The sequence below is a fragment of the Pristis pectinata genome, chromosome 1 (genome assembly GCF_009764475.1).
Source record: "Pristis pectinata isolate sPriPec2 chromosome 1, sPriPec2.1.pri, whole genome shotgun sequence".
Lineage (NCBI taxonomy): Eukaryota > Metazoa > Chordata > Chondrichthyes > Rhinopristiformes > Pristidae > Pristis > Pristis pectinata.
The window spans coordinates 10,951,314-10,978,778 of NC_067405.1; the positions used below are offsets into that span (position 1 = coordinate 10,951,314).

The 27,465-nt window shown below is 42.2% G+C and overlaps 1 long non-coding RNA gene and 1 pseudogene across 1 annotated transcript in view; one reads left to right on the forward strand and one right to left on the reverse strand.

Annotated features, from left to right (window-relative positions):
• The window catches only part of LOC127572798 (uncharacterized), a 35,734-nt gene extending 30,651 nt beyond the window's left edge, over positions 1 to 5,083 (reverse strand). Inside the window, exon 1 of the long non-coding RNA XR_007956693.1 lies at positions 4,978 to 5,083. This is a non-coding gene — a long non-coding RNA (uncharacterized LOC127572798). The remainder of the gene's footprint in view (positions 1 to 4,977) is intronic.
• The window catches only part of LOC127572767 (contactin-associated protein-like 5), a 991,970-nt pseudogene that overhangs the window by 276,899 nt on the left and 687,606 nt on the right, over positions 1 to 27,465 (forward strand).

Below are 27,465 nucleotides of genomic sequence, written 5' to 3' on the forward strand. Positions count from 1 at the left end.
GAGCAGTGACTAAGCAGCGAGGAGAAGATGTTATTGCTGATCTGCACTGACTATGGTCTCCTTATGAGGAAGTCAAGGACCCAGTTGCAGAAGGGGGACCCAGTCCAGATGAAGGGTTTCGATCCGAAGTTTTGACTGCCCATTTCCCTCCCTAGATGCTGCCTGACCCTCCTGAGTTCCTCCAGAGCTTTGTGTGTTGCTCCAGAGTCCAGCATCTGCACTCTCTTGTGTCTGGTAATTTCAAGGACACATTTATTGTCTGTAATAAAATCAGGGACAGTAGTCCAGATGAAGGGCCTCGACCTGAAACGTCGACTATCCATTTCCCTCCACAGATGCTGCCTGAGCTGATGAGTTCCTCTAGCATCTTGTTTGTTGTTGCAGTACGAGCAATGACTACCTTCCTCCTGTTCAAGATGACTCCCACTACTGCCTACTAACAAGAGTTAATCAAAACTGATTTGAATCTGAATGAGATGTGAACATCTCCTGGAAATCCAACTGCTATTTTGTTTCATGACATTCCACATGTTCCAGAATCTTTGAGTTCTCCTTTATTTATCTCAGCCATGAATTGTGTAGCAAACTCAAGTAATATAAGCACAACACTGTGAAGGATAGATTTGGAGCTAAGCTTAACCAACATACAAGTGCTCTGGGTACAAGGACAGTGAAGCAGGGAAAGAAATATTGCATTTCTTCAAGATCTTTCATATCACTTCCCAAAACACTTTTTAGTTAATAAAGTACTTGTGAAGTGTAGTCACCAGTATCACATCAGAACTGCAGTAGCCAATTTGTGCACAGGAAGTTTTCAGAAACAGTTGGCCATCTTAGTTAATTGTTAACACTGGAGGTTGCTACATCTGCATCTTCAGAAACAAATCGAGTATTCCAAGTAAACAGGCCCCATTTAATATGGTAACCAAGTTCTCATGACGCAAATAGAAGCATGAATACCATGTTTAGCTTAAAGCTGGTTGGGGGCCTGTCTCCAGCCCCACCATGACATTATATAATTGCTAGATAATCCATTCAAATGCTGTAAGTATTGGCTGGAACACTGGGGACAACTCCCCTTCAAAATAGTGCATAAGATTGCATGCAAAAGCAGATACCCCATGGTTTTGCAGCTCAGTTAGAGTGCAGCCCCACTCTATTGCACTTGTGTCATAGATTTGACTGAAGTGAAAGGGAAAGAGGGGATTGATTGTTTTATCTGGAGCAGATGTGAAAGTCTAGACGAAAGACGGGCAGAACAAATTCAGTAAAATTAGTCATTGCCAACAAGAATATGTCTAATGTAGCTGGTAAAGCAGCATAAAGACTTCTGGATAAAATGCCCTTGATCATTGTAAATATCAATAATCATACCAAAGCTTCTTCCTATTTGCATTAAATGGAGCTGGAGTTTTAAAACAAATCAACATAAATAGATAATAATGATAGGAGTACTTTTTTGAATTTTTCTTTACCCAGCAGGTACATTGAAACATTGTCACTGTCAGGTTCCCTCCAAGTCACACACCATCTGGCTCAAAAATCTATCACTATTCTTTCATCCACAGTGGGTCTAAATCCTGGAACACCTACCCAACTGCACTGTAGGAGTACTTTCAGCACATAGAATACAACAATTCATTGAGGTGGCACACTAACTTCTCAAGGGCAGAGGCAATAAGTTGCAGAGAGTTGTGAGCACAGCCCAGTCCATCACAAAATCCAGCCTCCTCTCCATTGAATCTGTCTACATTTCCTGTTGTCTCAGGAAAGCAGTCAACATAACCGAGGACCCCTCCCACCCCGGTCATTCTCTCTTCTCCTCAATCCCATCGGGGAGAAGATACAAAGACTTGAGAACACGTACCACCAGGCTCAAGGACAACTTCAATCCCGCTCTTATAAGACCCTTGAATGGACCTCTCATACACTGAAGATGAATTCTTGTTCTCTCGATCTAACTCATCATGGCCCTCGCACTTTATTTATCCACCTGCAATGCTTTTTCTCTGTAACTGTAACACTGCATTCTGCATTCTTTTTTTCTTCTTCTGAACTACCTCGATGTACTTATGTATGGCATGATCTGCCTGATGGCACACAACCAAAAGCTTATCACTGTATCTCGGTACATAGAGTCATAGAGCAATACAGCACGGATACAGGCCCTTCGGCCCAACCAGTCCATACTGACCATAGTGCCCACCCAGCTACGCTCAATTTCCTGCGTTTGGCCCATATTCCTCTGAGCTCCACCCCTGCACGTACCTATCCAAGTGCCTCCTAAATAATAGTATTGTACCTGCCTCAACCACTTCCTCTGGTAGCTCGTTCCATATACTCACCACCCTCTGTGTGAAAAAGCCGTCCCTCAGGTCCCTTTTAAATCTTTCCCCTCTCACCCTAAACCTATGTCCCCTAGTTTTGGACTCCCCGACCCTGGGGAAAAGACTGTTACCATCCACCTATAAACCAATCCATGCCGAATAAACCTATAATGAATAAACCTAATAAACCAATTCCTTATCTATGCCTCTCATAATTTTATACACCTCTATAAGGTCGCCCCTCATTCTCCTATGTTCCAAGGAATAAAGACTTGCTGGCCAACCTCTCCCTAGAACTCAGGGCCTCTAGTCCTGGCACCATCCTTGTAAATCTGCTCTGCATTCTTTCCAGTTTAACCACGTCTTTCATAGAACAGGGTGACCAAACTGAACATAATACTCCAAGTGCAGCCTCGTGGCAATAATAAACTGATTACCCAATAAATTCTGGCCTTGCCAACCAATATCTAAGTATTATTTATGAATAACAATGACACAAAACCAAAGTCAACCATTCGTCATCAATTAACATGAGGAACACTTGTAACTGCATTTTCTTCTGTGTGGATCTGGAGGCATTCAACATGTTAAAAAGGTGCAATACCCTCCTGGAAGTGCAGTTTTACAGATGGAATCATTGAGACAATCAAAAAGTTGTTATGAATTTCTACTAATGACTTCAACATCCCTTTATAGATTGAATACATCTTAATTTTTAAATAAATTAGGATTAACTAACCTTTTAATGTCAGAAATCAAAGGAAAAGATATTTATCTTTGATCAACAGCATTAAATACTTTGGCAAGTATTGGCCATTGGTTACATTCTCCTCCATTTGTTCCAACAACACTCAATATGCAGGGTGAGTACAATCAATGGCAGATATTCTTGTATGCTGGGGATCAAAGAGAAATGTCTTCACGTTTTTGTGCTGAACAACTTCTCTGGCACTGAAAAGCTGATCTTATGGAGTCTCATTCCCCTGGTGAAATCCAGCAGTGACAGAATTTTTTTTATATATGTAAATGTTAAATCACAGTGGGTGATGCACAAATTTGTCTTATTCAGTGACAAGGATTGGAACATTGACTTTTATTTTCCCAGAGTTGAACATGAATGCAACAACTCCTGGTTTAAATCATGTTGTTCCAGAGATTTGATTGGACATTCTTGGTCGAGATTCACTCTTGCACATCTGGAACAAGTTCTGCGTTTGACACACATCAGATAGTGTCATTTAGTGTAGAAGCTGCTTTTGGTATATTGCGGGGAGATTAGTACACATTGTAACCAAAGCAATTGACACTTTGGGGCAGTCACGTCTTCATTGTGCTTCTCCCATCTGGGACTCTATTCAGGGAATTTATGTTATCTTCTCTCCTTGGCCTATTCCCATGGTAACAAAAGGCCCATCCACCAGTCTCACTATAATACATGTATCAGTAACGCCACCCCCTCAACAACTTGCCAATCTCTGACTAAACACCACAACTTGAACACCTCCCCCCTCCACCCAAATAGGCTCCTGACCACTGGCTCTCCCTTTTGTTTCACCCCTCCAGACCCAGCTTCCGTCCCAGACTTTGTATCTTTGTTGTGCACTGTGGACCTTGGAAGGGAACGTGTACAAGTGCTGCTCAGGGGCATTCAGTGCCTTGGGTGTTGGATCGTACTCCACTTTGTAGCGACAACCCATGATGTAGAAAAGTCATGAGTGTGCCATGCAAGAGTCCTGTCACGTACCTAAGACAGACAACATTTCCTAGACCAATTTATTTTGGAAGTTTGTGTTTGAGTTTCTACTTTAATTCTGTCTACATGTCCTATTCTTTACTTTGCTTCTGTATTATTTTCTAATGGGCCTAGTGCAGGCAACTAGGTTTAGCATAGACATCATGATTAGCATGGACAAGTTGGGCTGAAGGGCTCTTTTTAGTTCTGTACAGCTCTGCAACTCTGGCTCCCATTCTGATTTATCACCCTGGTTGTTAAATTCCTACTTTGCTGTGTATGAAAATTCTTCAGACCAATTTGTTGATTGGTCAGAACTTTACAAGCAGATTATCTGAGCATCATTCTTTAACAGTTGACCACCAGATATAATTCATTGACTATAATTGGTTTTGCAAGCATAACTTTATTTTAAGTTCACATACATTAGGAATTAAATTAATTACATGAAATTCACCTGGTGCAGTGTGATGTAGTGTAAGAATTACTGGAAATAATTCATGTGAACAATCATCAGAATGATTCCGAAATCTCGCATGATAGAAATATATGGTGTTAGTCTAAATCATTCATTTTAAGAGTCAGCCCATACTTTGTTAACATGGTGCATTCCCATGAAATTCCAGGCCCATGTTCTGGTAACCTGGGAGTATCCCAAATTATTCATGTAGTGCAGAGGAACGCATAAGCCATGTGTGAGCCAGAACACAAGAAAGGTTGCTGAGTACAAAAGAACAGCGGATGGCAGTACCCATTAGAGTTGAAAGGAAAGTTATCGATTTCCACAAAACACCGAGCTACAAAGAACTGCCACCAGAACAACTAACAGTTTCACAAAAAAGGATTTCCGAAATGGAAACTCAGTTCAAAGAAATGAATAAGGAATGCATAAAGGACACCAACAGATATCTCACCCACCTCGACAAGATAATGGAGCAATTATTCTGTCTACAAGGCGGCTGGATTGCTTGCTTGTTGCCTGCTTGGACTCTTGATTCTGGAGGGCGATACAATCTTGTTTGCGGCTTTATGTAACCAAGCATAAATAAATAATATTTTAGCAATACTCAGCCTTTCCTAATATGTGTGCCAAGAAAAATAGTGCCCATGCCAATCATGAACTAATAACCTCTTGTGTTCTGTGTGAAATTGCCGTGATCTGAATAAAATAAATTAATTAGCAGTTCTCTCTTTCCTCCGACTGTCTTATTACTTCAGCTACATCAGAGCCTCATGCAGAGTGTAAAATCAAATCGATGTAAACCACCTCTTTAGTTCTTCACACATGAGTGCCCTAAGTTACTGAATAATGAGCCTCAAGCAAGATTAGAGATGAAACAGTCTTTTGTTTCAGTTTTGCACAAAATAATGGCTGTTTGGAGCAAACTCTGCTTAATGTTGTGCCAGCTGAGAGCCAATGCCAATGAGGGAAAAATTATTTGGTTACAAGAAGCGCATGGGCCGGCTGCGCTCCCTGGAGCAAAGAAAATTCAGAGGTATACAAGATTGTGATGAGGCCAAGTCAGGGATAGTTGTCTGCATTAGCAGAAAGTTCAAGGATTGGAGGGGAAAAGATGTAATATTTTCCCCAAAAGATAAAAAGATGTGAGGGAAAAAAAGTAATTTTGAAAGTGGTTATGATCCAAACTCATTGCCTGTAGGAGTGGTGGAAAAGAGAGCCTTCAAAAGGGAATTGGATAGTCACCTGAGAGATAATTTGCATGCTACAGAGAAAATGCAGGGGAATGGGAGTGACTGGATTGTTCTACTTGGAGCAGACTTAATAGGCTGAATAGCCTGTCTGTGCTATAAGAATTCTATGATTCGCTTTCCAGTTCTCGGCTCCATTGACTGCAGAAATTTGCAGTCTCTCATAGAAATATTGTGTTGGTAGTCTGTGTAAATAGCAGGAAAAGTCAACCATATTTTAACAAGGGACATCAGATAAGATAAGATTTCTTTATTAGTCACATGTACATCAAAACACACAATGAAATGCATCTTTTGTGTAGAGTGTTCTGGGGGCAGCCCGCAAGTGTTGCCACACCTCCGGCAACAAAACAGCATGCCCACAACTTCCTATCCCATACGTCTTTGGAATGTGGGAGGAAACCGGAGCACCAGGAGGAAACCCACACAGACACAGGGAGAACATACAAACTCCTTACAGACAGCGGCAAGAATTAAACCCGGGTTGCTGATGCTGTAATAGCGTTATGCTAACCGCTGCACGTGTGTGTGTGTGTACAAGTTTGCAAATGATATCATTGTAGTAGGACATATCTCAAATAGTGATGAGTAGGAGTACAGGAAGGAGATAGAGAGCTTGGCGACATGGTGTCATGACAACAACCTTTCCCTCAATGTCAGCAAAACAAAAGAGCTAGTCATTGACTTCAGGAAGGGAGGCAGTGCACATGTACCTGTCTACATCAACGGTGCTGAGGTCAAGAGGGTTGAGAGCTTTAAGTTTCTAGGAGTGAACATCACCAATAGCCTGTCCAGGTCCAACCACATAGACGCCACAGCCAAGAAAGCTCACCAGTGCCTCTACTTCCTTAGGAGGCTAAAGAAATTTGGCATGTCCCCTTTGACACCAACTTTTATCGATGCACCATAGAAAGCATCCTATCTGGATGCATCACAGCTTAGTCTGGCAACTGCTCTGCCCAGGACCGCAAGAAACTGCAGAGAGTTGTGGACACAGCCCAGCACATCATGGAAACCAGCCTCCCCGCCATAGACTCTGTCTATATCTCTCACTGCCTTGATGAAGCAGCCAGCATAATCAAAGACCCCACCCAGCCAGGTCATTCTCTCTTCTCCCCTCTGCCATCAGGCAGAAGATCCAGGAGCCTGAGGGCACATACCACCAGGCTCAAGGCCAGCTTTTATCCCACTGTTGTAAAACTATTGAATGGTCCCCTAGTACAATAAAATGGAATTTTGACCTCACAATCTACCTTATTATGACTTTGCACCTTATTGTCTACCTATAATGAACTTCCCTGTATCTGTGACACTTTACTCTGTATTCTGTTATTGGTTTTACCCTACACTAACTCAATGCACTGTGTAATGAATTGATCTGTATGAACAGTATGCAAGGCAAGTTTCTCAGTGTACCTCGGTACAAGTGACAATAATAAAGCAGTACCAGTACCAATAGGGTTAGCTAGTGTAGGTTACTTGGTGGAATGGAGGGTTTGTTGTTTTGCTGGGGTCACGAATGGAAATCAAAAGGTTGCTTGTATTTTAATAAGGTTCCCTTATAAGACTTAGTAAGATTTGATACGACTTAAATAATGATATATATTTAAAAAATTCTCTTCCTGACTCGTTAATGCTCAGTAAGAGCAACTGGCAAACTCCCGAATCAATGCCCACCAACCAGGTTATTAAATTGAACATTCAGACATTGGTACACACGTGAGCCTCTCCCACTCAGTGCACTGACTTCGTGCCATCATTCCTTTTCCATAATGTGCTACCAGGCTACTCAGCACAATCTCTCCATTGTGGCACTCAGTTTCACATTCTCATCATCCTTCAGTTAAGTGGCTTCCATTGAGTCATTTACTGGATTTATCAGAGGCCATTTTAGTTTTATGGCTCCAGTTTTCTACTCCCCTACACATCAAAATATCTTTATTCATTCTACGATGTTATACACTGTCATTATCTTTAGCTCCTATTAAGTTACTAGGCAGTCTCTTCAGACAAGCCTGCTTATTTTGTCCTGATAGTTCTCAATTCCAGCATTGTACTTCAGTATACTTCTGCACCATCTGCAGTGTCTCTTACAGAGTTATAGAGTCATACAGCACAGAAACAGATCCTTAGGCCCCACTCATCCATGCCAACCAAGATGCCCAACTGAGCTAGTCCCATTTGCCTGCATTTGACCCATATCCCTCTAAACCTATCCATGTATCTGTCCAAGTGTACATTAAATGTTTAAAATGTATGTGTTACCCTCTCCGCCATGCACAGATGTCTGTTGGCCCTCTCTCTGTCTCTCCCACAGTTCTGGGCATTGTTCTCCATGACCTGCCATGGACCTCTCCTCCCCAGTCCAGATGAAAGGTTGTGACCTGAAACGTTGACTGTCCATTTCCCTCCATCAATATTGCCTGCTGAACTCCTCCAGCACTTTGTGTGTTGTCTTTAAATGTTGTTATTGTACCTGCCTCATCCTCTGGCAACTCATTCCATTTACAGACCACCCTCTGTGTGAAAAACTTGTCCCTCAGCTTCCTTAATTCTTTTCCCTCTCAGCTTAAACCTGTGCCCCCTTGTTCTAGATTCCCCAAACCTGGGAAGGAAAAACTGTGTGCATTCACCATATCTATGCCTCTCATGATTTTATCCACTTCTATAAGATCATTTCTCAGCCTCCTGCACTCCAAGTCCTAGCCTGTCCAACCTCTCCTTATAACCCAGTCCCTCAAATCCTGGCAACATCCTCGTAAATATTTTCAGCACTATCTCCAGCTTAATAGGCATCTTTCCTATTAGCAGGGTGATCCAAACCCAAACACAGTGCAGCCTTGCCAACCATCTTGTACAACTGCAACATAACTTATAATTTTAGATTTCCACTATTTTCATTTTTGTCCAAGACCAAAATAATGCAAATCTTAAATAAAACTAAAGTGCTGGAAACACTCTGCAGGTCACTGTATCAGAGTCATGCAGAACAGAAACAGACCTTTTGCTGGCCACTGAATACCTCATCCACACTAATCCCAATCGCCAGAGTTTGATTCATGGCCTCCTATGCCTTGGTGATTCAAATGCTTATCTAGATACTTCCTAAATGTTATGAATCTTACATTGAACAACTAAAATTAATAAAATAACAGCATAAAATCAGATCAGATCTACTCTGTGAGGCGTAGTCAAAATTCTTAAATCACTACACTATTGAGCGATCCAATACCAGAGGGTATATCACACTTAAGGTGAGAGGGGGTAGGTTCAGAACAGACATGAGGGGTATGTTTTTAGAGAGTGGTGGATGCCAGGAATGCATTGCCTGATAGGGTGGTGGAGGCAAATTCATTGGGGGCTTTTAAGAGGGGCTTGGATGGGCACATGAATGAGAGGAAAATAGAGGGATATGGGCACTCTGTAGGTAGGAGGGATTAGCTATGTCAGCACCACATTGTGGGCTGAAGGGCCTGTTCTATTGCTGTACTGTTCTATGTACCACACCATCAAACCCATGCTTTTGTTTTCTCGATATGATAAAGTAAAAAAAGCAAATCCTGATGTTTCCCTTCTTGCAAGCAGAACAAAGACGAGTTAGATAGTAAGTAATTATTTGGCAAATACTGATTGAATGTTTGTAGTTCCCAAGATTCTGTGTGGCACTTGCAACTGCTATATTTCCTTGGCTCCATATGCTTCTTATTCTCACCTTATTGTCTGTCTGCACTGCACGTTCCCTGTAACTGTAATATTTTATTCTGCATTCTGTTATTGTTTTCCCTTGTAGTACCTCGATGCTCTGTTGTAATGAAATGATCTATATGAATGGTATGCAAGACAAGTTTTTTACTGTACCTAGGTACATGTGACCGGGTTCAATTCCACTGCTGTCTGTAAGGAGTTTGTACGCTCTCCCCGTGTCTGCGTGGGTTTCCCATGGGTGATCCGGTTCCCTCCCACTTTCCAAAAGGATGTACAGGTCAGGAGCTCTGGGCATGCTATGTTGGTGCTGGAAGTGTGGCGACACTTGCAAGCTGCCCCCAGCACATTCTCAGGAACGCAAAAAGACGCATTTCACTGTGTGTTTCGATGTACATTTGACCAATGAATAAATATCGTATCTTAAACCAATTTACCAAAAACATACTATTCAAATGTTTGTCCAGATACTTCTCAAGTAACATTGACCAAAATGTTAATCTTGTTCTTTTCTCAAAAGATGCTGCCATTCTGTGTGAGATTGACCCTTTTGATTGGGTCTTTTGCAATTGAATTAGTTGACACAAATACATAGAGGCTTGCCTCAGTTGCTCCACACCATTTTTTTGGTATTAAAACTGTCACCTTGCCGACTGTGAAGGTCACACAGAGAGTAAGATCTTCAGCTGCAAGTTTCCTCAAACAGCATTGAACAGGAGACTTGAATGATCTTAAAGCTAGGAAAGTGAGAATGACCGTAACATCGTTCTCCATGAGCAAAGCTATTAGACACGTGTGAAATCACAGGAGTCGAACCTCTCAGTGAGGATGAAGGATGCAGTTTGCAAGTCCTGACAAAGGATCAGGCCCTGAAACTTGAATTGTTTCTTTTTCTGCAGATGCTGTCTGACCTGCTGAGTCTTTCCAGCATTTTCTGCTTCTGTTGCAGTTTGCACGTTGGTTGTCCCTTTGAGCAGAGCAGTTTCAAGGGAAACAAGGTTACTAAAGCCTGGTTCTTCTGTGACTAAATAAGAATGGTATTTTTTTGAGTTGTCGATGTTGAAAATCTCATTGGAGTTGAATATTTCATGCTGCAAAGTCAAAGTTTTGCCAGTTGGATTTTGCGAGTTTATTGTCACATGCACAAGTACATGTCTGCACAGGTGCAATAAAAAACTTACTTGCAGCAGCATCACAGGTACATAGCATCATATAAGCAGCAATCACAAGAAAAATATAAATTAAACATAAATTATGCACAATGCTTACAAGGGAAAAAACACAATTGGAACAAAAAAAAGTCCATTTTAGTGCAAAGTGATCAGAGTGGTCATATATTCTAAACTGTAGTGGTGAGAGGGTTTTGCCAGTTGTTTCAAGAAGCGAATGGTTGAAGGGAAGTAGTTGTTCATGAACCTCACCTCTGTCAATGACGTTTGAGAAGGAAAGTGCCAGAGTGAAGGAAAATCCCATCAGCAAATAAGGGGACAAATGACCCAATGGACACAAGGGCATCAAGAATTTTGTACTAACTTGCCTTGGCTCAGGTTCAGATGATTTTCCATGATATTTTTCTTTCAGAGCTGTGTGAATGAATTTTTAGCATTGGTAACTATCCATGAGAAATGAGAACTGCATTGGCTGGGTATAATGATGGATTTATGGCCAGAAAAAGTTGTATAGAGAAGATTGTTTGGGTCTGGCCAGGCAGGCGTGAACAAAAGGCCAAGACTTCAATTTCGAGCCATTCTTATGGGTGAGAGACACAAGGAATCAAGCAGAGAGAAACACTGAGTGAGATGAGATTAGATTAGATTAGTTTATTGTCATACACATCAGGGTGCACTGAAAATTCCTTGTTCACATGAAGCTCACAGAGTAAACAGTATACGTGGTAATAGTAAAGACAACAATAAATATCGCGATGAATGCAAAACAGCGGAATGATGCAAAGATTACAGTGCAATCTGAAGTAGTGCAAACAGAAATGCTGAAGTGACAATAATGGAATAACTGAGAGAGGTACAATTAAGGGTTTGAGAACGTGGCAGCACCACCGGGAAGGGGATATGAAAGAGGTGATTGGTTCAGGAGTCTGAGAGCATTGAGGAAGAAGCTGTTCTTGAGTCTGGTCGACTGGGTTTTCAAGCTCCTGTATCTTCTCCCAGAGGGTAGAAGAGAGAAAAGGGAATGGCCAGGGTGGCAGGCATCCTTGAACATAACCGTTCACCTTTCTGAAACAATGCACCATGAATTTGGACTGAATGGAAGGAAATGACAAGCTCACAATGAAGCGGGTAGTGTTTACTACTCTCTGCAGGTTCTATTGATCCAGAGCTGAGCAATGACCACACCAGGCTGAGATGCAGCCCATCAGGATATTTTCCATAGCACTTCTGTAGAAGTTTGAGATAATCTTTGTGGGTAAGCTGTATCTTCTCAGACGCTTAAGAAAGTGCATACACTGATGCGCTTCCTTGATCATCACATCAGTGCGGAGGGTCATGCTGTGTTAAAAAGAAAAGGAAGGAAAATAATAAAATCAAAATATGATAAATATTTGCATAAACTTTTCCTGTTTCACCCATCACCGACTGCGTCCAGTTCTGGTCGCCTCATTATAGGAAGGATGTGGAAGCATTATAGGAATGTTGGAAAGGGTGCAGAGGAGATTTACCATGATGCTGCCTGGTTTAGAGAGTATACATTATGAGGAGAGACTAAGGGAGCTAGATCTTTACTCTTTGGAGAGAAGGAGGATGAGAGGAGACATGATAGAGGTATACAAAATATTAAGAGGAATAGGTAGAGTAGACAGCCAGCGCCTCTTTCCCAGGGCACCAATGCTCAATACAAGAGGGCATGGCTTTAAAGTAATGAGTGGGAAGTTCAAGGGAGATATCAGAGGAAGGATTTTTATCCAGAGAGTGGTTGGGGCATGGAATGCGCTGCCTGGGACAGTGGTGGAGGCAGGTGCATTGGTCAAATTCAAGAGATTACTAGATAAGCATATGGAGGAATTTAAAATAGAGGGATATGTGGGAGGAAGGGGTTAGATAGTCTTAGGCGAGGTTTAAAGGTCGACACAACGTCGTGGGCCGAAGGGCCTGTATTGTGCTGTTCTATGATTCTATGAAAAAAAAATGCAAAAACAGATGATAAGTATCAGCCATAATATCAGCAGTATTAATATAATCCATTGTCTGCGAAGGAGACTGAAACAGTGAAGTTGTAAAGTCAGTTTGCAACTTCATTCTTGTTCTTCTACTGGAATAGAGAAAGGTGTCCAAAGCTGATGCCTGCACATCAAGGAATTCTGATGAAGGATAACTCTGTTTCTCTTTCCACAGATGCTGCCTGACCTGCTGAGCATTTCCTGTTTGTATTCACAGAGTTTCCTATCTCTTGATCTGGGGATAGTAGTCTCAGGATAAGGGGCTAACCATTCAGTATCACATAGAATTTTATTTTTCTTTTGCCCGGAGTGTTGTGAATCTTCAGAGTCCTCTGACCCAGAGGGCTGGCATGCCCAGTCACTGCGTACATTCAAGGGCTGAGATCAGGGGATTAGACAGAGAAAATCAGAGACATTGGGGAAGGAAGAAGTTGGGTGGCGGATGTCATCGACCATCTGAGCAGGACAACAGGGAATGCACGGACCTCTCCTGCTCAAATCCCTTTTGTTCTTTGTCTGACTATTTTTATTGTTTAGTATTTTAAATTAAAGATTTATAGGCAACTGTTGTCTCCAATATTGTAGGGCAGGAAATAAAAATATTATCAAGGCTATCAAACAATTTTTTTGGCATTCAAAGTGTTAATTTTGTTTTGAGTTTCTTAGAAATTCTTTTTTGTTGAATCCCGGAGCTCAAAGCTTCTCATGCAATAAGTCCGAATTGCTGGTTCAGACTGCAGATTTCCCTGGGCATCTTGTCATCATTCTTTGTCAGAAATATCTTGTTGCTTCCCACATTTCCCTTGCTACTGTATATATTGTTCACCTCCTGGAGTCTGAGGTCCCTTAAAATGTTTCTCAGTCCCAAAAAAACGCTTAATGCAAACAGCAAGACTGGGAACTTAAATAAACATTACAATTTTAAAGTGGGGTTGGGATAAAGGCCATGAGGGTGGGTAAGCATAAACCTTTGAGGGTGGAAACACAGGTTGAACAAGCTCCTTAAAAAGATCTAAAAATATTTAACATTGCAACGGGATGCTATCCCTCTTCTGCACAGGAGGGGCAGCAAACAGAAATTGGCACTGAGCCACGTTAGATGATTGTGGAGTATGTGACCCAAAGAGTACTGAAGGCTGTCAGCAAATGAGGTGCTGTTCCTTGAGTTTATCTCAAGCTTAATTGGAACAGTGTCGGTCATCAAACACAGAGAGACAAATGGAGAATTGAAGTGACAGGAAGCTGGAATCTCAGGGTCGTTCTTGCAGATGTTTGTAAAGCAGTCACTCGATCTGCGTTTGGTTCTCCAAATGTGGAAGAAAACACATAGTGAGCACTAAGTGCAGCATACTAAATTGGAGGTTGCACAGGTAAATCACTGCTTCACCATGCATGAGTGTCTTGGTAAAGGCAAAAGAGAGGAGTGGAGGCATCCTTGAGCTTAGTGTCTCAGTAGTGAAGGCATAACCATCAACTGGTGGAGTAACTAAATTTGAGGTTGATCAAGATATGAGAATTAGAGCAGCCCAGATATCCCAGAGGGTGCCGTGGTTGGATGCTGGGATAGGATCAAGGGGCAGAGAAGCCTTCTTCCATTTCCATGTTCTTGTATGAAGCCCCCATGCAGAGGACCTCCCATGTTATCGAAGGCTACCATCTGCCTCTCAGACAATGCACCCTGAAAACCACAAGATAGTTTGCATTTTCACGCAATACAGGCTGAAGACAAAGTACTGAGAGAGCCTTGCGTTGCTACAGGTGATGTTCCAGGTGAGATATCAGGCCTTATTTCTTAATCCTGGTGGATCAAAAGATTCCACATGCTACATTTGAAGAAAAACTGACTCTTAATCACTGACCTGTACCAGTAAAAAAAATGCAACCAAACTCAATCACCATTCATCTCTTTTCCACTTTCACCAATACTCACTCCACTTCTCACAGTATCTTCCTGTTCAAGCACACCAGATACAACATATGCTCTGTCATCTTCTTTCTTTCAGCTATCCAGGGATCCAAGTGCTCCTTCAAGAAGCAACTAACCTGAACTCCCCTTCAATTCACTCCACCTCATTTGGTACCCAATATGATTTCTATGCTGGGGCAACCAAAGGGGTAACCAGTTTGCAAAACACTTCCATTCAGTTGCTAGGGTGACCCTGAGCTTCCAGTGGCCTGTCACTTTAATTTTCCACCCCACTCCCACTCTGACCTCTCTGTCTTTGATATCCTACACTCTTCCAACAATGAGCTTACCTCAGTATGTTACAGCAACGTTGAATTCAGCAGTTTCAGATCATCAGCCACTCTATTTCACATTGTCAACTGTTCAGTTTTTTTCCATCTCCTCTTCATATTTGGTATTGGTATTGGTTTATTATCGTCACTTGTACCGAGGTAGAGTGAAAAACTTGTCTTGCATACCTTTCGTACAGGTCAGTTCATTACACAGTGCACTGAGGTAGTACAGGGCAAAAACAATAATAAAGTACAGAGTAAAGTGTCATAGCTACAGGGAAGTGCATAGCAGCTAGACAATAAGGTGCAAGGTCAAACAAGGTAGATTGTGAGGTCAAGAGTCCATCTCATTGTATAAGGGAACCGTTCAATAGTCTTATCACCGTGGGAGAGAAGCTGTCCTTAAGCCTGGTGGTACGTGCCCTCAGGCTCCTGTATCTTCTGCCTGATGGGAGACGAGAGAATGACCTGGGTGGGTGTGGTCTTTGATTATGCTGGCTGCTTTACCAAGGCAGCATAATCAAAGATTTTGTTCAATTCTTGCACAAAAAAAAACTGCTGGAGGAACTTGGCAGGTCAAGTAGCATGTGTGGAGGCAAAGGGTTGGCCGATATTTCAGGCCAATACTTTGCATCAGTTTGTTTGTTACTCCAGATTCCTGAACTCGCGGTCTCTTGTGTCTCCATCATTCACCTCTTCCTGTTACACTTCCTTCAGACATCTTCACGGTGCATTGCATCATGAAGGCTAATACTATCGTCAAGGATGCCTGCCATCCTGGCCATTCCCTTTCCTCTCTTCTACCTTTAAGGAGAAGACACAGGAACTTGAGATCCCAGATGACTATTCTCAAGAACAGCTTCTTCCCCACTGCTACCAGACCTCTGAACCAATCACCTCTTTCACGTCCCCTTCCCAGTAGTTCTGCCACATTCTTGAACCCTTAATTCTACCTTTTCCTTTATTGTCACTTTAGCATTTCTTTTTGCACGACTTCAGTTCGCATCACTAAACTTTGCACCATTCTGTAGCTTGGCACTCGTCGCTGTATTTATTGTTATATTTATTATTACCATGTACACTGTTTACTATGTGAGCTTCACACGAGCAAGGAATTTCATTGCATATGACAATAAACTAATCTGAAGCTGACATGCCTCTAATAACCTCTTTCAGCATTTGTATCTTTCAGACACTTCTCCCTCCTCCATCACACAGCCTCCCTTTTGTTCCCTCTTCCACTATCTGCGGTTATTTAATTTCTAACTCTCTAATGAGTGGTAACCGAGCTGAAAGAGTTCTTCTCACTCCACAGTTGCTGCCTGACCCACCAACTCTTTCGAGTATTCTCTTTTTCTTCCATTCCCATTGTCAACTACCAAAATGACTACTTTAAGTTCACTGAGCTGCAGAAGTGATTCATTATTTGTGAAATCCTTTGTTTCTGAGACATGACATTAAAGTAAATTGGTGATTGGCTTATTATTGTCACATGTACTGAGGTACAGTGACAAACTTTGTTTTGCATGCCATCCATATAGATCAATTCATGACATCAGTACATTGAGGTAACACAAGAAAATGCAACAACAGAATGCAGAGTTAAGTGTTACAGTTACAGAGAAAGTGCAGTGCAGGCAGACAATGTGCAAGGCCACAACGAGGTAGATTGTGGGATCAAAAATCAGAATCAGATTTATTATCACTGACTTACATGATGTGAAATTTGTTGTTTTGCAGCAGCAGTACATAAAAACATACAAAAGACATAAAAAACTATAAATCACAAAAATAAATAAATAATGCAAACGAAAAGGAATAACGAGGCAGTGTTCATGGGTTCATGGACCGTTCAGAAATCTGATGTCGGAGGGGAAGAAGCTGTTTCTGAATCATTGAGTGTGGGTCCACGGAGGGGAGGCTTGTTTCCGTGATGTGCTGAGCTGTGTCCACACAAGTTTCTTGTCCACCTTTTTATTTTTATTTTTCTTTACTCCTCCCTGTCTCATTCCTTTGCCTGTCCTGGTTTGATCCTGCTGCCGTGCCTTACTAACTACCAATTAGACTGGAGTCAGTTTTGAAGCTCAGAACTGCCACAGATGAAAGCCAATGGTCCGTGGTATTGATGTTCCTTCTCGCTTATTGTAATCCTTCTGTGGGATTCACAGAGCACTTGACAATTTTAAAACCCAATCTTCCTGGGTGACTTTGCAATTAGGAAGAACTTTCATCTTGGGAACGCCCTTGGGTTGCTGGCATGATCAGAACATTATAAAATAATCACCTCAGTGAGGTATGGATTCCTGATGGTGTATGCCAATGCACAATCCTTTCAATTTGAAACAAGTATCAGAAAGGAAAAACACAATAAGTAACTAAAGGGGTTCAGGGAGACCCCTCCGGACAGTTGTAGGACATAGTTTTAGTAAGAAGAAAAACTATTGTTGTTTGGATGTCAGTGATAGAATTCGCTCCAGAAAAATATACAATGCCAAGCAATTAGGGATTGTCACTGAGTATTAAGCTATTAGATAAGACAAGATATTTATTTATTAGTCACATGTACATCAAAACACATAGTGGAATGCATCTTTTTGCATTACTGGGAATGTGCTGGGGCAGCCCGCAAGTGTCGCCACACTTCCAGTGCCAACATAGCACGTCCACAGCTCCTAACCCGTACGTCTTTGGAATGTGGGAGGAAACCGGAGCACCCGGAGGAAACTCACGCAGTAACAGGGAGAACGTTCAAACTCCTTACAGACAGCGGCCAGAATTGAACCCGGGTCGCTGGTGCTGTAATAGCGTTACGCTAATTCCCTTCCTAAGTCTTCCGCCTCTCTGTTCCTTGTTCCTCCTTTTTGAAAGATCAGGGAATTGAGGCCTGAGGGAAACTGGCTTGGGGCAGATCAGCCATAATCATATTTAGTGGAAAGATAGGATCAAGGGACCAAGTGACCTACTCCTGCTCTTATTTTTTTAATGTTCTTAAAACATTCTTTAAATCCCATCTCTTTGACATCACGGGGACATCTCTCTCCACCATCGGTGGTATCTACATGAGGCACTGCCTCAAGAAGGCAATATCTATCATCAAAGATCCCCACCATCCAGGCCATGCCATCTTCTCGCAGCTACCATCGGGCAGGAGGTACAGAAGCCTGAAGTCCCACACCACCAGGTTCAAGAACAGCTACTTCCCTTCAAACCATTCAGTTCTTGAACCAACCTGCACAACCCTAATCACTACAGTATAACAGCACCATGATCGCTTTGCACTTTGATGAACTTTGTTATTTCTTTTTATTTAATTGCGTTCTTTCTTGTAAAAACTGTGTATAATTTATGTTTTATTTACATTTTTAATATGAATGTTGCACATTTGATGCTATGTGCCTGTGACGCTGCTGCAAGTAAGCTTATTATTGCACCCGTGCAGACATGTACTTGTGCATAGGTCAATAAACTCGACTTTAACTTTGAGCCTTTGGTTACTTTTCCCAATACATATCCTTCAGAGGCTCGAGATCAAATCTTGTTGAATTATGCAACTCTGAAGCATCTAGTTAAAAGTGATGATGGAAGGTCGTTAATGTTGATGGAAGAGTAACTAGCCTTCTGCTTAGTGACTCCAAGCCAGGGATGTGCTACACAAAATAAAGTCTTGTGTCTTCAAAGGAAGTCACAAATGAGTTTGTGACATGAGACAGAGGGTCAAAACTAAGTCAAGACTTCACATACAATGGGATTGAACTGTAGCAGACAATTGGAAGAGGTTGCACCCTTAAAATCCATTTTAAGGTTATGTCTTGCAATTTGTGTATTTATAAAGCAGCTTGATGTGATGTTATTACTCTGAGTTACAAAGGAAAACTTAACAGCAGCGTGCTGATATACCAGGCAGATTAATGCAGTTGTTGCTTGGCTCCTTTCAGTCACAGAATTACAGAAAAGGCACTTACGAAGAACACAAAGAAGTACAGTGCTTTGTGTCCATTTATCAAGCTTCGCTTACCCTGTTAAGGTCTCAAATTGATGGGTGGTGTAGTGTAGCAGTTAGCGTAACGCTATTACACCACCAGTGACCTGGGTTCGATTCTGCCGCTGTCTGTAAGGAGTTTGTATGTTCTCCCCGTGTGTCTGTGTGGGTTTCCTCCGGGTGCTCCGGTTTCCTCCCACATACCAAAGACGTATGAGTTAGGAGCTGTGGGCATACTACGTTGGTGCCGGAAGAGTGGCGACACTTGCAGGCTGCCCCCAGCACATTCTCAGTAATGCAAAAAGACACATTTCACTGTGTGTTTCAATGTACATATGACTAATAAATAAATATCTTATCTTCTATAGTGCTTTTCCCATCCCTTCCAAAGCCAATGAAGTGCTTTTGAAGTATAATCTCTGACATAAGGGAAGAAATATGGGAGGAAATTTGAGCAGAGCAGCTTCACCAAACATGAATCACGGGCAGAGGTTTTGCTTTATTGATGTTGTGGGACAAACGCTGGCCCAGACACTTCAGAAATTACTCAGGCTCTTCCCTGCAACACATGTTTCCACATCAAACGACACTGCACATTCCATTGAGTGAGGACAAACGAAAGAGGTCCAAAAGTGAAATACCGCAGGTGCTGAAAATCTGAAATTGGAACAGAAAATTGTGGAAATTCTTATCAGGCCAGGTAGCACCTCTGAAGAGCTGACCTTCCTCGGGACTGGGAAAAGTTAGAAGTTCTTCAAGTTTAAAGGAGGAGAGAAAGGGGGGGAGAGGCAAAGGTAACAAACAGGAAAGTCTGAAAGGTGCCCAGGAGGAATTGTGATACAAGTGGTGGTGATGGCAGCTGAATGGGGGTGGGAGAGGTGTATCTGGAGATGGAGTAATCATGGCAAGATGAATAAGAGCTGAAATACCAGAAAACGCTGACACAGGAGTGACCATGAGCTTCCAGTTACCCGTAACTTTAATTGTCCATCCCATTGCAGGCTGTGTCCTCTCTGTCTTTAGCTTTAGAATATAGAGCAATATGGCTCAGGAACAATGGGGTTCCAAACTAATGAAGGTAATGATGTCTTGTTAGACGAATCCCTTCTGCCTGCACATAACCCATACCCCTCCATTCTCTGCATGCTCATCTGCCTGTCTAAGAGCTTCATAAACACCTCTATCGTAACTGCCTCCACCACCACCCCTGGCGGCATATTCCAGGCGCTCATCACTCTCTGTGTTAAAAAACATGCCCCACACATCTCCTTTGAACTTTCCCCCCTCACCATAAATACATGCCCTGTAGTGTAAGACATTTCGACCCTGGGAAAAAGATAGCAGCTGTCTTCTCTATCTATGCCTCTCATAATCTTATCAACTTCTATCGTTTCTCTCAGCATCTGCCACTCTAGAGAAAACAATGCTAGTTTGTCCAACCCCTCCTTATAGCACATACCCTCTAATCCATACAGCATCCTGGTAAACCTCTTCTGTACCCTCTCCAAAGCCTCCCCATCCTTCCTGTAAAAGGGTGACCATGATACAGCCTAACCAGAGTTTTATAAAGCTGTCAAGTAATTTCCTGACTCTTGAACTCAGTGCCTTGACTAATAAAGGCAAGTATGTCATACACCTTCTTTACCACCCTACCAACCTGTACAGCCACATTCAGGGAGCTATGGACTTGGATCCCAAGATCCCTCTGAACATCAATGCTGTTAGGAGTCCTGCCAATAGTTGTGTACTTTCCCTTTATATTTGATCTCCCAAAGTGCAACACCTCACACTTGGCCAGATTATCTCCATCTGTCACATCTCCGACATATTTGCAACTGATCCATATCCCCCCATATCCTTTGGCAACCTTCTACACTGCCCACAGTGTCACCAATCTTTGTGTCATCTGCAAACTTACTAACCTAGTGCCATTCCACTGAAGTTCATGGAACATCACCTCATTCCAGACTTGTTATATTAAGTCTCAACATCTAATTCAACACAAATTCAATGACATTCCGACTCCTGCTCTGCATTGGCTCCCAGTCTACCAATAATAACTTGATTTCAAAATTCTTATCCTTGTGTTCAATTTCAGCTCATCAGCTCTTCCAGTCTTGTGTCTTACATTTCCAGCATTCGGTTTGTCTGCTGTCCTCTCCTGGTACAGCAGAGTTCGTCCATCTCCTGCTATAAAAAACACATACCGTTTTATAAAATAAAAATATGACTTGCAACAGATGGAAAGATTTGCCTGTGTTGGATAAATCAGGTGGCTAATTAGCAACAGGGCAGCTCACAGTGATGGGCTTTATGAGTCAATGCCTTAAGCTGAGGCTAGCCTGGTGTCCACCATAATGAAGTCTCATGTATCTGCTCATCACCTCCCCAGCCCTTCCCTGTACAGCTATATTGGATAAGAACCTTGATAATAAGGTTAGTGCTCAGAACAAGATTCTGAGCACTAACCTTGTATCTTTCAACTCTGATATTACTGTTTCATCAGTGTTCCAGCTAATTTTGTATTGCCAGGGCCTCTCGTATTAGACATTTTTTTAGCTTTGCACTATCATATCACAGTGCCCATTGTTGGATTGTGCATGCAGTAAGTATAATCCAATGAACCCTCTGTTCTATTACCTCTGTTAGTTATCACATAGCTCAAATTCCAACATAGTAAGTGTTAAAATACTTACAAGCAAGCATTTTCTTATGTGAGCTACTAATAGAGGAAGTGCATATGTAAATCAATTAAGGTGTTGAATTGGTAATTAAATGACCCAAGTTAAATGCAGCTAAGTCAACGTGGTCTGATCTAGCAAGTAACTAGAACAGATAATTATACTTCCCAGACTGGAAAACATATCCTCTGAATTCTAAAATCAATGAGGTTGTGAACATAGCTATGTCCTTGAGGTCTACCTCGAGAAAAAAGCAGCGATTTCTCATCTTAAATCTTTTTCGTATAATTATACTAAGTTGGTACTTACTTTCTAGACAGATGAGAACAGTACTAAATTCAATTGATCACCATCCCTCTCACCCCTACACAGCCTCTGCATTGCTAGAATGCTTGTTCAATGTCTAAATTTGGATACACCATATACGATCGAAAGAGGCTGCAGAGGGTTGTAGACTCAGCCAGCTCCATCACGGTCACAACCCTCCCTGCCATCAAGGCCATCTTCAAGAGGCGTTGCCTCAAGAAGGCTGCATCCATCACGAAGGACGCTCACTATCCAGGATATGCCCTCTTCTCATTACTACCACTGGGGAGGAGGTACAGGATCCTGAAGACCCACACTCAACGTTTCAGGAACAGCTTCTTCCCCTCCGCCATCGGATTTCCGAATGTTCCATGAACCCATGATCACTACCTCGTTATTCCTCTTTTTCACTATTTATTTATTTTTGTGACTTATAGTAATTTTTATGTCTTGCACTGTACTGCTGCGACAAACAACAAATTTCATGACATTTGTCAGTGACGATAAACCTGATTCTTATTCTACCGTGCAAATTGAAAGGGTTGTTAAGAAGGCATATGGTGTGTTGACCTTCATTAGTTGGGGGATTGACTTCAAGAGTAATGTTGCAGCTCTATAAAACCCTAGTGAGACCACACTTAGAATATTGTGTTCAGTTCTGGTCGCCTCACAATAGGAAGATTATGGAAGCTTTAGAAAGGGTGCAGAGGAGATTTACCAGGATGTTACCTGGATTGGAGAGCATGTCTTATGAGGATAGGTTGAGTGAGCTAGGGCTTTGCACTTTGGAGCAAAGGAAGATGAGAGGTGACCTGATAGAGGTGTACAAGATGATAAGAGGCATAGATCGAGTGGACAGCCAGAGACTTTTTCCCAGGGTGGAAATGGCTAACCCAAGGGGGAACATAATTTTAAGGTGATTGGAGGAAAGTACAGTGGGGATGTCAGAGGTAAATCTTTTACACAGACAGTGGTGGGTGCATGGAACGTGCTGCCAGGGGTAGTGGTTGAGGCAGAGGGACATTTAAGAGACTCTTAGATAGGCACATGGATGATAGAAAAATGGAGGGGTTTGTGGGAGGGAAGAATTAGATTGATCTGAGAGTAGGTTAAAAGGTCGGCACAACATCGTGGACTGAAAGGCCTGTAGTGTGCTGTAATATTCTATGTTCTATAATTCTGATTCTGACCACGATGTCTTCAGTCTATAATGCCAAGCCCATGAATATCCAACTCACTGCTTTGGAGTGACGGGACAATTTGCAAACTTTGACCTCCTCCTTGAGCCTGAGTTGAACTTGCTACTTCATATCCTCCCCAATGCCAAAGCAACTTATTGTCACTCCCATAACGTCAATTGCCTCCATCATTGCATCAGCTCACCTGCTGTAGAAGCCATTATCCAGGGTTAACTATTCCAGTGCATTTTTTGCTGATTTCCTATCATCCAACCCTTAGAACTGTGGAGCATAATTGTGGGCTTTCCAACAGTCTGCTGCCAGTCTCCTTACTTTTGCCATTCAAAGATGTTCAGGTTCAAGTTTATTATCATGGGCATACAAACACAGGGTATAAATACCTTAGAAATTAGCTTTTTGCAGCAGCAGCACAGTACATTGCAAACATGACAAACATAAGTTAACATAAACTTACATTGACATAAATTATACATAACCTACACCTGCACAAAACGAAACAATAAAATAAACATGATGACACTAGTACAAGTTAAGAGAGAGACAAATATAGTCCGAGGTAGCATTTGTGTTTTTCAAATCGGTTCAGGAACTTGCTGGCAGTGGGAAAGAAGCTGTTGTTGAACCCTGAGGTTTAGGTCTTCAGGCTCCTGTACCTCCTACCAGATGGCAGCATTGAGAAGAGGGTATGGCCCGGAAGGTGGGGGATCCCTGGTGATGGATATCGCCTTCCTGAGACATTGACTCTAGATCCACCAAACCCTAATTTCAAAATGCTTTAACCTTCCTGTAAAACCTTCTGTATAGTCATAAGTCCCCTTGTCTCAGTAACATCTCTCAGCTCTAAAGCCCTTCCAGAGCTCTGCTTTCATTTACACTAACCTTTCACTTATCCATTTCTTGAAGCCAGTGACTTCACTGCTTCTTTCTGTTCACCTTCGAACTTTCTTTCAAACCTTCCTCTTTGACCATGCTTTTGTGCCCTTGACTCAAGTCGATACTGCTCCTGTAAAGCAAGTATAATATTCCTTCATTATAGGTGTGATATAAATGTTTGGTTGTTAAGTTCATAGATATTAGATAAAATGAGGGAAAGGACAATGTCGGCATTCTGTAAAATTTCAGATTTAAAATATAAAGCCAAATGATTAAAATCAGTAATGACTCTTGAGTCCTGGAAATATTTGTAGGTCTGACAGCAAATAAAGGATTGATGTTCCTGATCTATTCAATTACAAAGAAATTTCCTTAAAGCGCATAATATGACTAAGTGTTTGTTGGATGCATGTATCATGAGTCAATGTGCAGAGAAATTACACAATTACATTGGTAAGTGGACATGAAGTCTTTCTTCCTCTCTGCACGCCTTGTCTCACCCCAATCTATTTCAGCCTAGTTTGGACCAACTCTCTGTGAAGGATGAGAGCAATAATGAAGTTTTCTTACTTTGATGGGCTCTTCTCACACTGTAGGACATGATCTTTTAATTTTTTTCCCCTTCAGAGGGGTTGGAACTTGGCAATTTTGCAATTGGATGGCAGCTGTATTTATGGCTTGTCCAGTTGCTACAAATCTTCTGCCAACCAGATCATCTTATTTACCATGCCTTACAGTGAACATGCAGCCTCTAATTGTCTACAGTTTGATGTTCAGTTCAACTCTGACTTTCACCTGTGCTTTTGTAACTGTTAATTAGTCCTCCTCTATTCATTGTTTGCATTAAGCCACGAGCTCCAACAACTAACACAATGTGCAAGCAGTTTTGAGTCATAAAAATTGGCAACAAACCCAACAAAGTAAAACAGCTACATGAGGTGATTGTTTAAGAAACATGACACAAAGTACAATTATGCATCTCAGCAGCATGGGATCTTTTCTTGCATGAATTATCATATATGATGGGCCTCATTAGCATATTTAATTCATTCTAAAATGGGACTCATGCTGTTGTAGTGTATAATACCCCAAACTTCTGGCATAACATTGGGCATGCTGCGTATCAGATGCATGATATCCTGTGACTGAACTTCACTGGCATTTGGCGTGGCCTTGCAAATCCAAAACCAGGTTTTTAACCAAAGCTTTATCACCAAAAGCTTGACTATTTCTCTAGCTGAGCACGAAACAATGGGGATGCAAGAACTCTGAAATAAAAAATAGAAAGTAATAGAAACACTCAGCAAGTCAAGCAGCATCTGAAGAGAGAGATAAAGGGTTTTCATTTTCAATCCATAGAACATAGCCTCTATGTTCTATGAACATAGATCCATAGCCTCTATCATATCTGCCTCCACCACCATCCCTGGCAGCCCATTCTAGGCACCCATAATTCTCTGTATATAAACACTTGCCCCACACATCTCCTTTTAACTTTCCCCTTCTCGCCTTAAATGCGTGTCCTCTAATATTACACATTTCAACCCCGGGAAAAAGGTACTAGTGGCCTATCTATCTCTGCTTTTCATCTCCTATCTCTTCCACTCCAGGGAAAACAGCCCCAGTTTGTCCAACCTCTTCTTGCAGCACATCCCCTCAAATCCAGTGATGTCTGTGATAGGGTGGAGGCTCAGGTTTTCCGGTTGACACATTTGCTGTTGTTGGTGTCCAGCGAATGGATGAATAATGGCAGAGACAGTTGAGACTGTGAAGTGTTGCAGTTGGTGAAAATCTGGGGATACCCAGCAGATCAAGCAGCATCTGTGAAGAAAGAGAAAAACTGAATGGACGGTTGACCATCATCTGAGTTGATCACCACCAAGAAGTTGCCCTCTGTGCCATACACCATCCTGACTTGTAAACATATTACCATTGCTTTACCATTGCTGGGTCCGAATCCTGGAACTCCATCCCGAACAGCATTGTGGGTATACCCACACTTCAAGGACTGCAGCGGTTCAAGAAGGCAGCTCACCGCCACCTTCTCAAGGACAACAAGGTATGGTCAATTAAATGCTGGCTCAGCCTGCGAAGACCATATCCAATGAATAAACATTTTAAAAAAAGGTGGATGCCCTTACATCAGAAATAAGCAATTCTGACACAAACAGGAATGGCTGGTTATCTGAAATTGTTGACTTCAATACTGAGTTTGAGGGCTACAATGTGTCTGGATGGAATATGAGGTGGTGTTCATCGAGCTTAAATTGAACTTCATTGGAATAGCACAGGAGACCAAAGACAGAGAGGTCAGAGTGGGAGTGCGCTGAGGTATTAGAGTGATAATTGATTTATTGTCAAATGCACATGTTTTTTAGATTAGATATCTTTACTAGTCACATGTACATCAAAACACACAGTGAAATGCATCTCTTATGTAGAGTGTTCTGGGGGCAGCCCGCAAGTGTCGCTATGCTTCCGGTGCCAAAATAGCATGCCCACAATTTCCTAACCTGTACGTCTTTGGAATGTGGGAGGAACCCAGAGCACTCGGAGGAGACCCCCGCAGACACGGGGAAAATGTACAAACTCCTTACAGACAGTGGCCGGAATTGAACCCGGGTTGCTGGCGCTGTAGAACGTTACGCTAACCGCTACACTACCGTGCCTGCCCTGCTGTGCATGTCTGGACAGTTGCAATGAAAAACTTACTTGCAGCAACATCACAGGCACATAGCATCAGATTCACAACATTCGCAAGAAGTAACATAAATTATACACAATTTTTACAGGTGACGAGAAGCTCAAGATCGCCCTTGTGGACTGTACAGATATATTCTACAATGCAATCACCTACTCTTTTTTTAATACCTTCAAAGGATACGGGCTTCACAAGCTGAGTCAACATTTTAATTTCCCTCGATGCCCTTGAGAGGGTGGTGAGCTGCCTTCTTGAACTGCTGCAGTCCTTTTCACACTCACAATGCTGTGAGGGAGCGAGTTCCAGGATGCTGACCCAGTAACGGTGAAGGAACGGAGATATAGGATGGTGTGTGGCTTGGAGGGCAACACTCTGTATTTTGTTTCTCTAAGGTAATAAAGAGCACATCACAAAGACCGAATGCAATATGTGAGATTGAAAGAAATGCAAGTGAAGTGGAAAGGACTGTTTGATCCCTGCATGGTGGGCAGTGGTGGGGTGAAAGGACAGGTGTTTCATCTTCAGTGGCTACATGTGAATGTGCCATGAGTAGGGGAGTGGTTGATGGAGATGGAGGAGTGAACTGGAGAGTTGTAGACAAAATAATTCCTTTAGCTGAAAGGGAAGGGAAGTTATGCTTGACGGACCCTTCATGTTGAAGGTGGCTGACGTGAAGGCTCCTGGGACAGGACGACAACAGAAACCCTATTCTTGCTCTGGATGTGTGGAAAGGTCATGAGAACAGAAGTGCAGGGAATAGAAAGGAGACTTGGTTGAGAACCTTGTCAACTATGTTAGAGTGAAAGCCACAGTTTAAAAAAGAAAGGAAGACATCTCAAAGG